The sequence below is a fragment of the Oxyura jamaicensis genome, chromosome 5, assembly GCF_011077185.1.
Source record: "Oxyura jamaicensis isolate SHBP4307 breed ruddy duck chromosome 5, BPBGC_Ojam_1.0, whole genome shotgun sequence".
NCBI classification, from domain to species: Eukaryota; Metazoa; Chordata; class Aves; order Anseriformes; family Anatidae; genus Oxyura; species Oxyura jamaicensis.
In genome coordinates this window covers 11,299,766-11,312,855 of record NC_048897.1, presented here as the reverse complement: position 1 = coordinate 11,312,855, position 13,090 = coordinate 11,299,766, and the positions used below count along the sequence as shown (strand labels likewise).

At 38.2% G+C, this 13,090-nt stretch overlaps 1 protein-coding gene across 2 annotated transcripts in view; it reads left to right on the top strand.

The window, feature by feature from the left end:
- NUBPL (nucleotide binding protein like) overlaps positions 1-13,090 on the top strand; it is an 89,930-nt gene that overhangs the window by 17,977 nt on the left and 58,863 nt on the right. The window lies entirely within an intron of this gene.

Here is a 13,090-nt window from a genome sequence, read left to right as displayed (position 1 = left end):
GTAGTCGGGGGGGGGGGGGGGGGGGAGGGGGGGGGGAATGACTTTTCAAAATGTCACTGAAATGGTCGCCTTTGATCTGTCTCTCTCTCTCTCTCCAGTCAAATATTCTGGACCACTTGATTCTTTTTTTATCTTAAGTTGTGAGTTCAGAAAAACAGCCATGGTGACTACCAGAAAGTCAAGACAGTAGATGGAACTACTGATTTTCCTTCTGTTGGGAAGGATTCTGATCTGAGGAAAAGCGAATTCAGGCAGGAGAGTCTAGAGAGAAGTAAGGAAGATGTGAAGTAGAAAGGTTACATCAAGTCTGTTCACCTTTCAGAAACATAACTTCCACTTTGGCCAACTGAGAGTAGAATTGAAGAACAGCTTTATCCTACTAACCTCTGAGATGATAGGATTTTCGTGCTTTGTTTTGCTCTTCTGAAAAATTTAGATGCAGTAAAGTTGGGATTGCTGTCTGTCTCCTTATGTTTCCGCCCTTTAGTCCGGAGAAAGAAGTAGTAATGTTTTTCTATATACAGATACACTGCAGGTGGACAAGAAGATGTATGCTTGTACAAGTGATTGTCAATTTGAGTACTTCTAAGTACCTGGCTTACAAATATAGAAATAATTTAGATACTTTCACAGAGGGAAAGAGATTACTTGGTTTTATTTGTTGGGCTTCTGAGTTAGTTTTTGAAGGTAAAAGCTAACTCCATTGTATAATAAATAACCGAACCCTTTCATGTATCATCAGTACAGTTTGACTTCCTGATAGAAATTGATGTATTACTGCATTCTCGCGTAATTTGGGACCTGCTGAGAATGTGTCATATAGGCTCTGTTCTCCTGTAAAATACATATATACGTGTATATATATGTATTTGCCATGAATTCTGCATTTGAAATGCATTATATGATATGAGCACAAGGGATTACGTTGCAATGTCCTCCGTATCTCTCGTTTTCCTCTCTTATATGATGTAGATTATATATTGTTATCAGATGTTATTCATTATATATTGTTAACAGATGTTTATGACTTTTTCCTTTCCAAAGATGATCATGTAAAAGGTTGCTTCTCCATCTTTTTTCCTCACTGCTAGAAAATGGTCAGATAGCTTAGAAATTCTTAACAAATCTTGCCATGTTTTTTATAACCCACAGCAAATTTAAATCTGTATCATGAGCCCCAGATAAAGAGCAAGTTGCCCAGTCTATTTCATGTGGTCGTAACATTAAATTTGCTAAGAATGAAAGGACTTAAAGTACATTCATTTAGGTATTAGGATGGATCAATGTTGTGATATATAAACTTTGGTGTCTGCAGATACTTTGAGGATACAGCTGAAAATTAACTGTAAGCTTTTGTCTTGGCATGTTTTGTGTGCTATGAAAAACACAGCATTCAGTGTAACAGAAATTGGAGGATTTCCCTGAATTGAAATTGCTTTGGTTGGCCTGTAAACACATTTTGATTGCAAACATATATTCTTTCTGCCTCTATGTGGAATGTTCAAGGAAATAGTACCAGGATTTAAGAACATGCCTCATTTTTAAGCGACAGAAAATGGATTAGCGTATTTTAAAAGCATGACATATAACACAAGTCTACTGAGAAAATGATGCAACAATTCAGTATGAATGGTAAAGGGGTAGAATTTCCATTTCAGGAATTCTGTTTACTTTTCAGTGCAATTTAACTCTGGAGTTGATGAAGCTGTGAAGTAGCAATGATGACGGTGCTGACATTAAGATGATTCGGTTGTGAAAATAGGATACTGGAAGACGTAGGGTTTTTGTAGACTTCAAAGTTTTCTTTATTCTAGTGAGTAGCAATGATAGGATATGCTTGCAAAAAAGGATCAGTTGTAGGGTCGTGTGTGCATGTACATATTTTTCTATCTATCTACATCTATGTATATATTTATATGACTCTTGATGAAGTTTAGCCTTATTTTCAAATTTCTTATTGGATAATTAAATTATCTTCATTTTCAAGAATAAAACCCTAAACAATTCTTGTTGTGTAGGCTATGAGGAAAAACAGTTCTACACATTAAAGATTTGTATTAACAATGTTAACTTTATCAGTAAGTCAATTAAAAACATTTCGGTAGCATGGCAGTCAACAATTGTGTTTAAAGACACTTTCTGTCCACAACACGAAGCCTGGGTGTGAACATGAGTAGCAGCATATTCTTTGTTACTGAATCTCTACAGTAGTTCTAGGAGGTTCTGATCACTCTTGCACTTAGATTTCTATTTATTTTTCCCCTAACACATAGCAGTCAAAGAGGGATTAGGGATGCTTGGCACCATACAGAATAAATCTGCAGGAATTATTGCATTTGAATAGAGAATATTATAGTCACATTATAATTTACATTTTCTTAGAATGGTTTTCATTGGAAGATACTCTTAAGGATCATCCAGTTCCAACCCTCCTGCCCTGGGCAGGACACCACCCACCAGACCATGTTTCTCAAAGCCCCATCCAGCCTGGCCTTGAACACTTCCAGGGATGGCGCATCCACAGCTTCTCTGAGCAACCTGTTCCAGTACCTCACCACCCTAAAGAATTCCTTCCTATATATAATCTAAATCTACCCTCTTCTAGTTTAAAGCCATTACCCCTTGTTCTACCATTATACTCCCTAACAAAAAATCCCTCCCCAGCTTTCCTGCAGGCCTCCTGCAGGCTGTAAAGTCTCCCTGGAGCCTTCTCCAGGCTGAAAAATCCCAACTCCCTCATCCTGTCGTCACAGGAGAGGTGCTCTAGCCCCTTGATCTTCTTCGTGGCCCTCCTCTGGGTTCATTACAACAGGTTCATGTCCTTGTTATGCTGGGGGCCCCTTGAATTTGGTACTCCAGGTAGGGTCTCACAAGAGCAGGGAGGGGGAATTCCCTCCATCACCCTGCTGCCCATGTGTCTTTTGATGCAGCCCAAGATATGGTTGGCTTTCTGGGCTGCAAGCACCCATTGATAGCCCATGTTGAGCTTCTCATCCAGCAACACCCCCTGGTCCTTCTCCTCAGGGCTGCTCTCAATCCATTCTCTGCGTAGCCTGTATTTGTGCTTGTGATTATCCTGGCACAGATGCAGGACCATGAACTTGACTTTGTTGAACCTCATGAGGTTCGCACATGCTCACTTCTCAAGCCTGACCACGTCCCTCTGGATGGCATCCCTTCCCTCCAGCGTATTGACCGCTCTACACGTCTTGGTGTCATCGGCAAACTTGCTGAGGGTGTGCTCGATCCCCCTGCCTGTGTCACAGACCAAGATGTTATGAGTGCATTCCAGGAACCTGCTAGCTTGCCTATGCCATGTTGCACTGTTCCTTCAATGGATATCAGGGTGGTTGAACTCCTCCATGAGGAACAGGGCTTGTTAACATGTGGCTCTCCTGTCCATGGAGGGTCTCATCCACTTGAGCTTCCTGGTCAAGTGTCCTGTAGCAGGCTCCCCCTGTAATGTCCCTGCCGTCTCTTGAATCCTGACCCATAAGCTCTCGGTTGGCTCCTCATCCATCCCCAGGCGGAGCTTCGTGTGCTCCAGGTGATCATTGACAGAGAGGGTGATGAATTCAGTTCAAAATGAATTAGGAGTTCCCAGTGAGGAGAGAGTCTGTATAAATGGAAGGTACTCTACCTTAATCTTGCAGACTTCAGTACGTTGGAGAAAGTCTGCTAGCTTTTAATAGGGTGTCATCCAAATTACTTTTACTAAACGGTCAGGGAAATCCTGGTTAATAAGTTCATGACTGAATTTAATTAGCCAACAGAGGATTATTTAACTAAGCAATAAATACTAACATCGGCTACAATGATTATGCAGATCAACACTTCTAACACAAGTAATAAAAGCATTACTTCTACTTTTTCCCCAAATAGTGTACTTAGAAGCTGTTTTCTGGCTTAGTGGACTGAGAAAGTTTTTTCTTTCTTTTACTCTACCATTTAAACTACTTGGCAGAAAGTAAAAGCTGTCATACAGCTGAATGGATGTTCCCCTTTTGCTGGATAAATATAACACTTCTTCGCATAAATGATTATGAAGATTTTGGTGGGCTTTTTATTTAAGGCAGTTGAGTGCTCTTTTAATATTTTGAAGCTTTGCCATTCTGTGATGCTTTCACTGTCCTTTTTATTTCTTAGTTAAGTAGTATATTGAAAAGATCACTAGTAGATGACTGTTTTCAAACTTTGGAATTGAGAAGTAATTCCTGAGAAAGTAGTGGGTGTGTTGCAGCCCTACTGAAGCTAATAATACTACAGGAGCTACAGAAATGCAATTACTGATAAAATTCTAAAATCAGGAGTAGGTATTTGCTTTTTTTTTTTTTTCATATTTACATGTAAATGTAAATTTACATTTACATATCTACTGCTCTTTGGTTTAATAGCAGAATCTCTAACAGAAAGTGATGATTTAAAATACACTCTGTAATTGCTGTTTAAAGATGTCTATGTGAAATAGTCTTATTAAAGGGATGTTGGGGATCCATTTTTGGGTTCTTTTCCTGAGTTAGATAATGTTACAATGATAGGGTAGTTGTTCAGGTAACCATGAAGTTTCCCGGTTATTGGTGAGAGATTAATTTTAAAGATAGAACGTGTGTTCACCACTGAAGTTGTCTTTATGCTTTACCAGTGGAACCTTGTCATGATTAATTCAAATAAAAACTAAATTTGATTGTCTGAAAAAGACATTTTGTTATTGCCACTGCCTCTTGATTTGTGAACAAGTGATTTTAAAATAGTATGTAGTTTAATGTTTTGCATTGATTCTATGTTGAAAGTAGTCTGAATTGAAAGCTGGTGTTCTACTTCTGGTGCTGTCTTGCCACAGTTCAGGTTGGTGGCTGAAGGAGAGTAGTCACACCTCAGATTTATTGGGCCACAAAGCCACGCAATTGTGTTTTTGCAGATCTTAAGTCAGGGCTAGACCCTCTTTGGGTTTATCAGGGGACTTTGTTAGAATGGGACTCTTTTTTCAAAGTATGTTCAACATCTTTTTTTTTTTTTTTTTAATCTTCTTTTTCACTTCAGCAGACAAACTTCACATCCTGATTCTTGTACCAGTTTGTAGTCCTTAGGCTGGCAAGCCTGGTCTGCCCTTTTAACTTGCTCTCCTTTAGCTCCCTGAAGCATTTGCTATTTGCACCATCATGATTCATGATATTTAGTTGAAGACTAAGCGGACATGTCTGGGCTGCAAAAACTGTTTGTGTTGATTTCATTATATAAGAGGGTCAGCTGCAGTCAGTAGCATTGCTGATTGAAAATCCATGCACTGGTGAGAAGACTGGTTTGAGGTCAACATCTTTTCATATTATCCCAAAAAGCCATCTGATACTCTCAGCCAAGCATGTATTGAGAATAGACTGTCTATGTTATGCAAAAATGGCAAACTCTGGCCTAGTATAAAAAGCTCTTCCTGTTTGAGAGGCAAATTCAAGTAGCTGTTACAGTGAAAACAAAAAGTGAGAAAACATAGCAATGCTGTACAGGTATTTCAGCCTACAATAAGTAAAATAATTTTAAGTGAAAACAAAAGAAAGATGTGTTCACGGGAAATGGGCTTTCTTAGGATCATCCCAAGTAGTTCTGCAGGCTCACTGCCCAAGTACATGGTTATGTTTTTGGCCTCTAGGACACTTTCTGTTGTTGTTGTTCTTGTTTTCTGTTAAGGACTGGTAAGTTCCAAAAGCTCTAGCTGAAACCACTGGCGTTATAGGTACACAGACCTTGAAAATCTGTTTCAAAGAGTCTTGAAGACAAAATAGTAATTCAGAATGTTGTAATTAGTTGTATTTCTCTTTTGGAGGCTCTTTCATATGTCATGAGGTAGTTGAAAATGAGAAGAATATCTAAGTGTTAAATAATTTATTCTGGACCTTCATTATTGTCCTCAAACCTGTAACAATTAACCTTGAATTTGATTAATTTGGAAATTTTTGATGTCACTTGTGGGAAAAAAAAAAAGGTGACCTTTACTTGGGGGAAAGGAAGTGGAGAAGGAGTATAATGGCAATCTGATCAAGGAGTGAAAAGGAATTAAAAGTATGTTGGGGATGAGTATGGAAAAAGGACTGTTGTAACTACAATGGAGACATCTATTGCTGTTGAATCTATTTTTAAATTCCTTTTCCATCTTTTAAGTGGATTTTATGTTTGGTAAAATAACCTGGCTTTCTCTTAAAATTCTATCTGGTTTCACTAGGTATTTTGAAATCACATATCTAGATAGCAATCATTCCATATTGTGTTAGATTTATAGTCTTGAAAGACTCAAGATTGCCTGTGTAGTTTGAGATGACACCAACCCTGCAAGGGATTGTTTGTTAGCTGCTGTTTAAAAAATAAGAAAAAACAATTAATGTAGTTAACTTATTAAGATTTTAGTTTTCATTATTGAACAATTCGAACTTAAAATTACAAAAAAAAAAAAAGTAAGATGGTAAGTTGGGAAACATAGTATGTAGTAATTAAAATTTTTACTGAGAGGAGCCCTTTTGGATAAGGGGCAAATCAAATTTTAGTAAATGCCATTGTGACAAATTACTGAAACACAACTAAAAGCAAATAAATGTCAATGTGTCAGGTACTTGAAAGCGGAGTATATTACTTTTCATATTGTAAATCTTGTCGTGTGGTAATTATAAATGTTTTGATATGGATTATGACTAGCACAGTATTACAAGGTTTACTATTCAAGATGTAAATGGTTCATCAGGTTCAACTTTTATACAAATTGGAACCAAATTGCAAAATGGTTTTATTATAGTAACACGATAAACATGTATTTAATTGTATGTATGTAAACAAAAAAATGATTCATTTTTACTTTTTTACACTGAACACATTTACCTGTTGGCTTATTTCAGAGGAATAAATGTTTCCATCCCTCTTATCTGCCAGAGGTGTAATTAAAGAACTGTAACTGATTTTGAACATTCTGAGTATTTTCATGTAGTGATTTCACTTTCATGCTTTATCTCTGTGGTTTTCTTGCTGTATTTTCCATCTTTCCTCCCCTTTCTCCACAGTATAACTGAGAGGCTATTCAGGAGAAAGAATAAAACTGAATACATCAATAATAGAAAAAATGTATTTTAATCCTTTCTGTATAGTGACAAGAGGCTGAAAGTGACAATAAAAGTTTAAAAGCTAACATCTCTTTCCCTTGCTTTAGTTGATAGTCATAGTATTGTAAAGAATCCTGAGCTTCATTTTACAAATGGTGAAATAGGAATAAAATCACATAAGGATGTATGGAGGTGATTCATGAGAAATGTAAAGGGGAATATTTAGTATACAAAGAACACTTGTTTGTTTGTTCATCTTAAATGGAGAGTTAACAAGTTTACTGTAGTTTTCATCTGTCATTAGCATCCAGCAGCTTCAACGCTTATTAAAATTACATATAATCAGTTGAACAGTTCACTTCCTTTTGTTTTCATTGACGCTTTCTTTTTTTGTCTTGATTACAGTGTATAAACTAAAAAAGCTGAACTGACTCAGATATATTGAGTTCCATGTTTTTTTCTTGGAAAGCAGTGGAAACCGCTGGTTAACTGCAGGGTTTTGTTGAAGTTAGATCTTGAACTGAAGCGAGTGCGTGGGGAATGTCTGCCTCTTGGGTTCATGGTACTCTGTGTCATGTCTATTGTCCTGTGCTACATGACTGACTTGGGCAATCCTCCTTTCACAGGAGCATCCAAAGCAAGGCTGTGCTTCACATAACTTGCCTGATAAATACTTAAAACTAGTCCTGTGCTTTTATTCCAAACCAATAATGCTTAAAAATGTAACAAGGATGTAAAAATGTAATTGTAAATGTAAAAATGTAACTAAGTCCCTGTGCTGTTTGCTTTTGCCAGGCTTAGTTTTGATGTATAATCTTCCAGCAATCAGTAAGACCTTTAGATTTTGGGTAGGACTGATGTCACAGCTGCAAACCTGCTCCAGTAATGAAAAGCCTCTCACAGCCTTGTTGCTTCTGCAGTCTGCTGGCAGGGAAAAAGTAGTGAAAACCTAATGGGATTGCTAGGCCGACTAAATGTGAGAAGGAAGTCTTTTGGAAAAAGCCACGCTTCTTCATGCATTTATTTCTTAAACTTGAATTGTGTTGCCAGTATTGAATAATGTTCTTTGAGTCTCTGTGGTGGTTTACTTTGGTTTAAGTATTTGTGATGCCTCCATGGCTAGATGACACTGTTAGCACAGGGCGTAATGGGAAATCACAGCCTTCCTCCTTCAAGCTTAAAATACAAATTGCAGTACCTTTGAGGCAGTCCTTCAAATAAATTTGTAACAGTGTTAAATCAAACTTGAAGTCTCAATTAGTCCGTCACTTGCCATAGAATATTCTGGGCTTCTGGCATAAGCAGTTAAAACGGCGCTCGGGATTTTACAACTTGTGACTGACCAACCTTGTGGTGACGGCTGCCCACCCTTCCTGAGGCGGCCTGGTGGCTGCTCTCTTGTGTGATGCTTGGGCCCGGCTTTAGGCCTCTGTGCTGCTTGCCCTCTTCCCCTCCGCCTCGCTTTCCTCTCACATCACCATGGTGTGGGTGGAATTAAGTTGCCTTTGCACAGGGAACTTGCACTGTTCTAAACATGCTGGGGTGTCAAGCCACCCCGTCAGGAAGTATGGCTCACCCGTGTCCTCAGTGAAAGTCACTGCACACATCTCAGCTCCCAAAGGCATTTGGAGTAGTGCGAGACAACTGTATTGGCACCAGCGAAGCCCGCTGTTTTGTTAGTCTGTTTCCTTTCCTGTCCTATGTCCACTTTTTCCACAATTTAAAGGTGATTATTTTCTATGAGCCTAATAAAGTTATCTACTTTTTAATTTCCTTTTTTTTTTTTTTTTTTTCCCCTTGGTTGTTGGAAATCTCTGTTCAACCCTGCCTTGTTTGGAGCCTTCCAGTCCTTGACTGGAACCTGGATCCTCCCATTAGAGGCTGTTGATCTTGAGAGCTGTCTGTCAAACTAGACTGCAAATAACTTCCTTATACTTCTGCGTAGCAACAGCCATACGAAAATTACTGTTTGCTCTGATTAACAGAAAGTTGTGTGTAAGTTGGAGCCCTAACTTAGATTGATAGAATATTCCGTAGTCACTGCAGCATGAAATTGTACACAATTGAAAACCAGACGATGCAAAAAGTTGTTGAGATTTTACAAGTGACCATGCTGAAAATCTGTTTTAACTTGTCTATATGTATGGCACATTAATTGAGTTTGTCTCAGATGATTTTGTTTAATGTACTGGAATCCACAGCATATTCTGCACTGTCTTATTCATTCTCTGACTAGCGTGGTGGCAAAGTGCTTTGTCGTGCCATACATCTTCTGTGTTTGAGGCAGTGAGACATGGCTGAGATGTGAGGAGGAGTAAAAATGGTAATTTGTCATGAAAATCTCAGCTAATGATGAGCTGTACAAACAGCAGCAGAACCTTTAGCTTTGGTGTGCACTGTGAAGAAGTACCAGCTTGCTGAAGGCTCAATAATTGTATGCTGAGGAATTGCTGCATGTTTTTTTGTTTTAATAAAATACAATGGAAGATGAAGGAATACTTAAAGTTACGAGCTATTTAGAAATAGAAATATATTTTAAAATATAATTCTAAAGCTACTGTTCTAATGCTTAAATGTGAGGTGTTAAAATGCCATTCAGAGACTCAAATATTACAGACAAGATGTAGTGTGACTTTTTTTTCCCGACTTTTTTCTTTTGTATAGTGATTATGCCTAGGTTAGCTGTTTTTATTTTAATTCTTTCAGGGAAAGTATGCAACTTCAGCAATAAAACTGAATGTTTATCTGTTGTCATTACATAGTTTCTAACGTTGGAGATGAGTGGAACTATGACTCTGCTGCCTTTGGGAAGGATGCAGCACAGGTCTCCAAATCTGCAGGATTCTTGAGTAATCTGTAGCAGAGACAGTTACACAACCTGTGTCTTGATTCTTTCATCTGTAAAATGAGATAATACCTCCCTACATGGATGTTACGGAAGTAAATCCATGTAATAAGCTGCCTTTATTTTCTTTAAGCAGTGTGATGCCTCTTAATGAGGCATCATGTAACATCACAACCTTCTAGAATAATGGTTTTTACTTACCTGATGAGATGAGACTGAAAGGAAGCTTTTGCTTACTCTAATGCTTCAGTCAGCAGACTTGAAACTAAGCCAGGAGTTGAAATGTCTCTGCCTACAGGCCTCATAGCTATGTACTTTACCTATGGCTACCGTCAAACAGCTATGTCAGGCCTTCCAGAGAAAACTCAGTTCCTTAGGATGATCTGCATGACTTGGCATTTTGGAAAAAATAATTCAAACCCAAAAGCATACCTATTATGAAATGCAGAAGATCGATCCTAATGCCTTCAACATCATTCAGCCTCATTCTTCCCCAAGGGAGAAAGAACCTAGTCCTCAGACCAGTTCTAGAACACTTTTAATCAGCCATCTGCTGAACTGCTCTAATGAGTTAGCACGCGTTTGCCTTTTCCAGTGCCCTACCAGAAAAGGCATTTTATTGGTAGTTGGTTGGTGCTCTATTGATCTTATTGATCTGGTTTTGTACATTCACTGAAAACACAGAACCCTTTAATTTAGGGCCATTGAGCTTACTTAGAGTTTGCAAACAAGGAAACTAACTGATCTCTTAGCATAGATGGCATAGTATGGCTGTGCCTTTTTTTAATTTTAAGAAATGAGATTTATTGTGTTTTCTCTTGGTTTTCTGAAGCTGTATAGTAGACATTGTGCCTGATAACAGAGAAGCAAGTGTTAACTGTACTGTGAAAGAAATAAATGTTACTGAGAACTCATTTAGTTTAATCTTCTTTACATGTTATGCTTTAGAAAATCTTCATGAGACCCAGGGTGAGGAAGAAGAATGCCTGTTGCTTTTGATGAGACAAGGGTGATTACCAGAGCCCACTGAAGCGCTTTAGGTTTCAGATAGTCTTAAGAATGCTTTCTAGCAGTAGGCAGGCAGTGGGGTGCTTTGCAGTATTTTGTATTACTTTGAGAATATGCAGAATGTTATAACCAGAATATACAGCAGGTTGGGAATTGTTCTTGTGCAGCGTGTAAACTTGATTAAGTTTTGCTCCTCTGAGCAGTTTGTAGTCCTTGGTGTTAACCAAGGAAATAAGATCCAGTTTTCATAAAAATGAAACTCTACTGTTGAGAAGTAAACAATGCATGCGTTTTGGCAATAGAGATTCCTTTTTAGTGTTTGTGTACCCACAGCAACTCTCCTGTTACCCTCTGAGGAGAAGGACAGGGACATGCATGAAGGTGTGTCTGTTGCGTGAGACTAGCATGTCTTAGCTGGGCTCTGTACAGCAGAAACTGTATGTGCAGGTAGTGGATCTGAGATTTGGTCTCAGATATTGAGTGACATATTTTAGAGCACCTGGAATGAAGTTGCATGATATTTTGGTGAACTTACATTTTCAGACGTTCTGCATCTTTTCCTTTCTTACTGCTCATGTACTGAGCAGCCAACAATTGGCTCCCCCCCCCCTTTTTTTGTAATTGTTCCTATTTCATGGTAAAGATGAAGCAGACCTTGATGCTGCAATGATATATGCTGTTGCTGATGCTTTATTAAACCTTTTTATAGGTAAATATGAAAGCTATCTTTTTTCTCGAGACTGTTAACAGGATTAGAACTTGGGGCAGTATTTATGTTTACAAGGACACCAAAGCAGTGCCTAGAGGAGGCTCTAGGCTCAAGTTCAAATGTCAACATCTTCCTAGCTAAGCAATCTTGCTGCAGGGGGAAGAAGTAAGCCTGAGTACTAGGAATATGGTTAGACAGTATAATGCCACCAAAACTTAGCCCTGACTGGAAACTGAACAGAACTACACAAATGTATTGAGCTAGCTCAGTGATTCAGTCCAAGCCCTTCTCTTCGTGAGTAACAGTGCAGTAGTCATGCTATTTGTTTAGTTTCTGTTTGGCTTTTTGATTTGTAAACCAAAATACTGTGAATGCAAAAACCATACCTAATTTATTTTTGACCATACTTCTACAGAATTACATGGCTTGAATGCCTGTTAACTTTTCATTGCTTGAAGGCTTTCATCAGTATGTTTTAGCTGTTTAGTTTGAGTGCTTCTGGGTGTTACTTTGTCTGAGTTTGGAGTTTAGCTTTGAATGCACAACATTTTATTCACGCTGTTTTTATTTTGATATATATATATTTACTTTAGATGCATCAAAGGTTTCTGTCAAAATATGTATTGTAATATATATATATTTTATGGTATACTGTTCTTGCTGTTTTCTGCTAGTTCCTGCCTGTACATGCTCTTAAAATAAACTGCATAGGCTCAAATAAAATTATTTTTGTTCTTCTGTGTGTGTTTGAGCACATGTGCTATTTTGAGTTAAGGTGGGAATTGAGATGGCAGAGTATAAAGAAAGAGGAGGTTTTGGCTTTCGGGGAGTTATGCTCTGTATGCACTCATGTTATCTTTTTGTTTGTTTACTTTCTGCTGCCTCACCGCCTTGCCAGCAGAACAACTGCAATATTTCTCCACTTTTCTTCTTGACACAGGGAAGCATAGGAGTATGGAGCATGACAAGGATATTGCCTTTGTAATGTCCAAATAAACATATATTGTTCCTACAGAAACGTTTCTATGTCCTGCAGACTTCCTCTAGGACTTCTTTCTTAGAGCTGTTCCCAGCATATAGTGGTGGCTTTATTTTGTACCTCTCACCTGGGGTTCAAAGCAGACAATAGAAAGAGGAATAAGAGGAATTCCCTGAAACGTGGTGTTTTAAAGGGAATGGTCCTCTGATTTGTAAAATTAACTGGTAGCACAGTTAATAAATAAATAAAATCTCAGAGCATTTTAGGAGTTTGTTTTGGTTTTGATAACAAATGACTGAGCAGTTACCCAAGTATTGCAGAAGTAGAAGGCTGCTAAATAGGTGATCTATGTCTTGTAGCAGGGGGATTTTGTATAAGCTGGTGAAGTCTAGGTTTCAGCAGCACAGAATGGTAATATGGGCAAATGCACTGATATTTTGGCAAGACCTCAATGGTACCAGTTAAATATT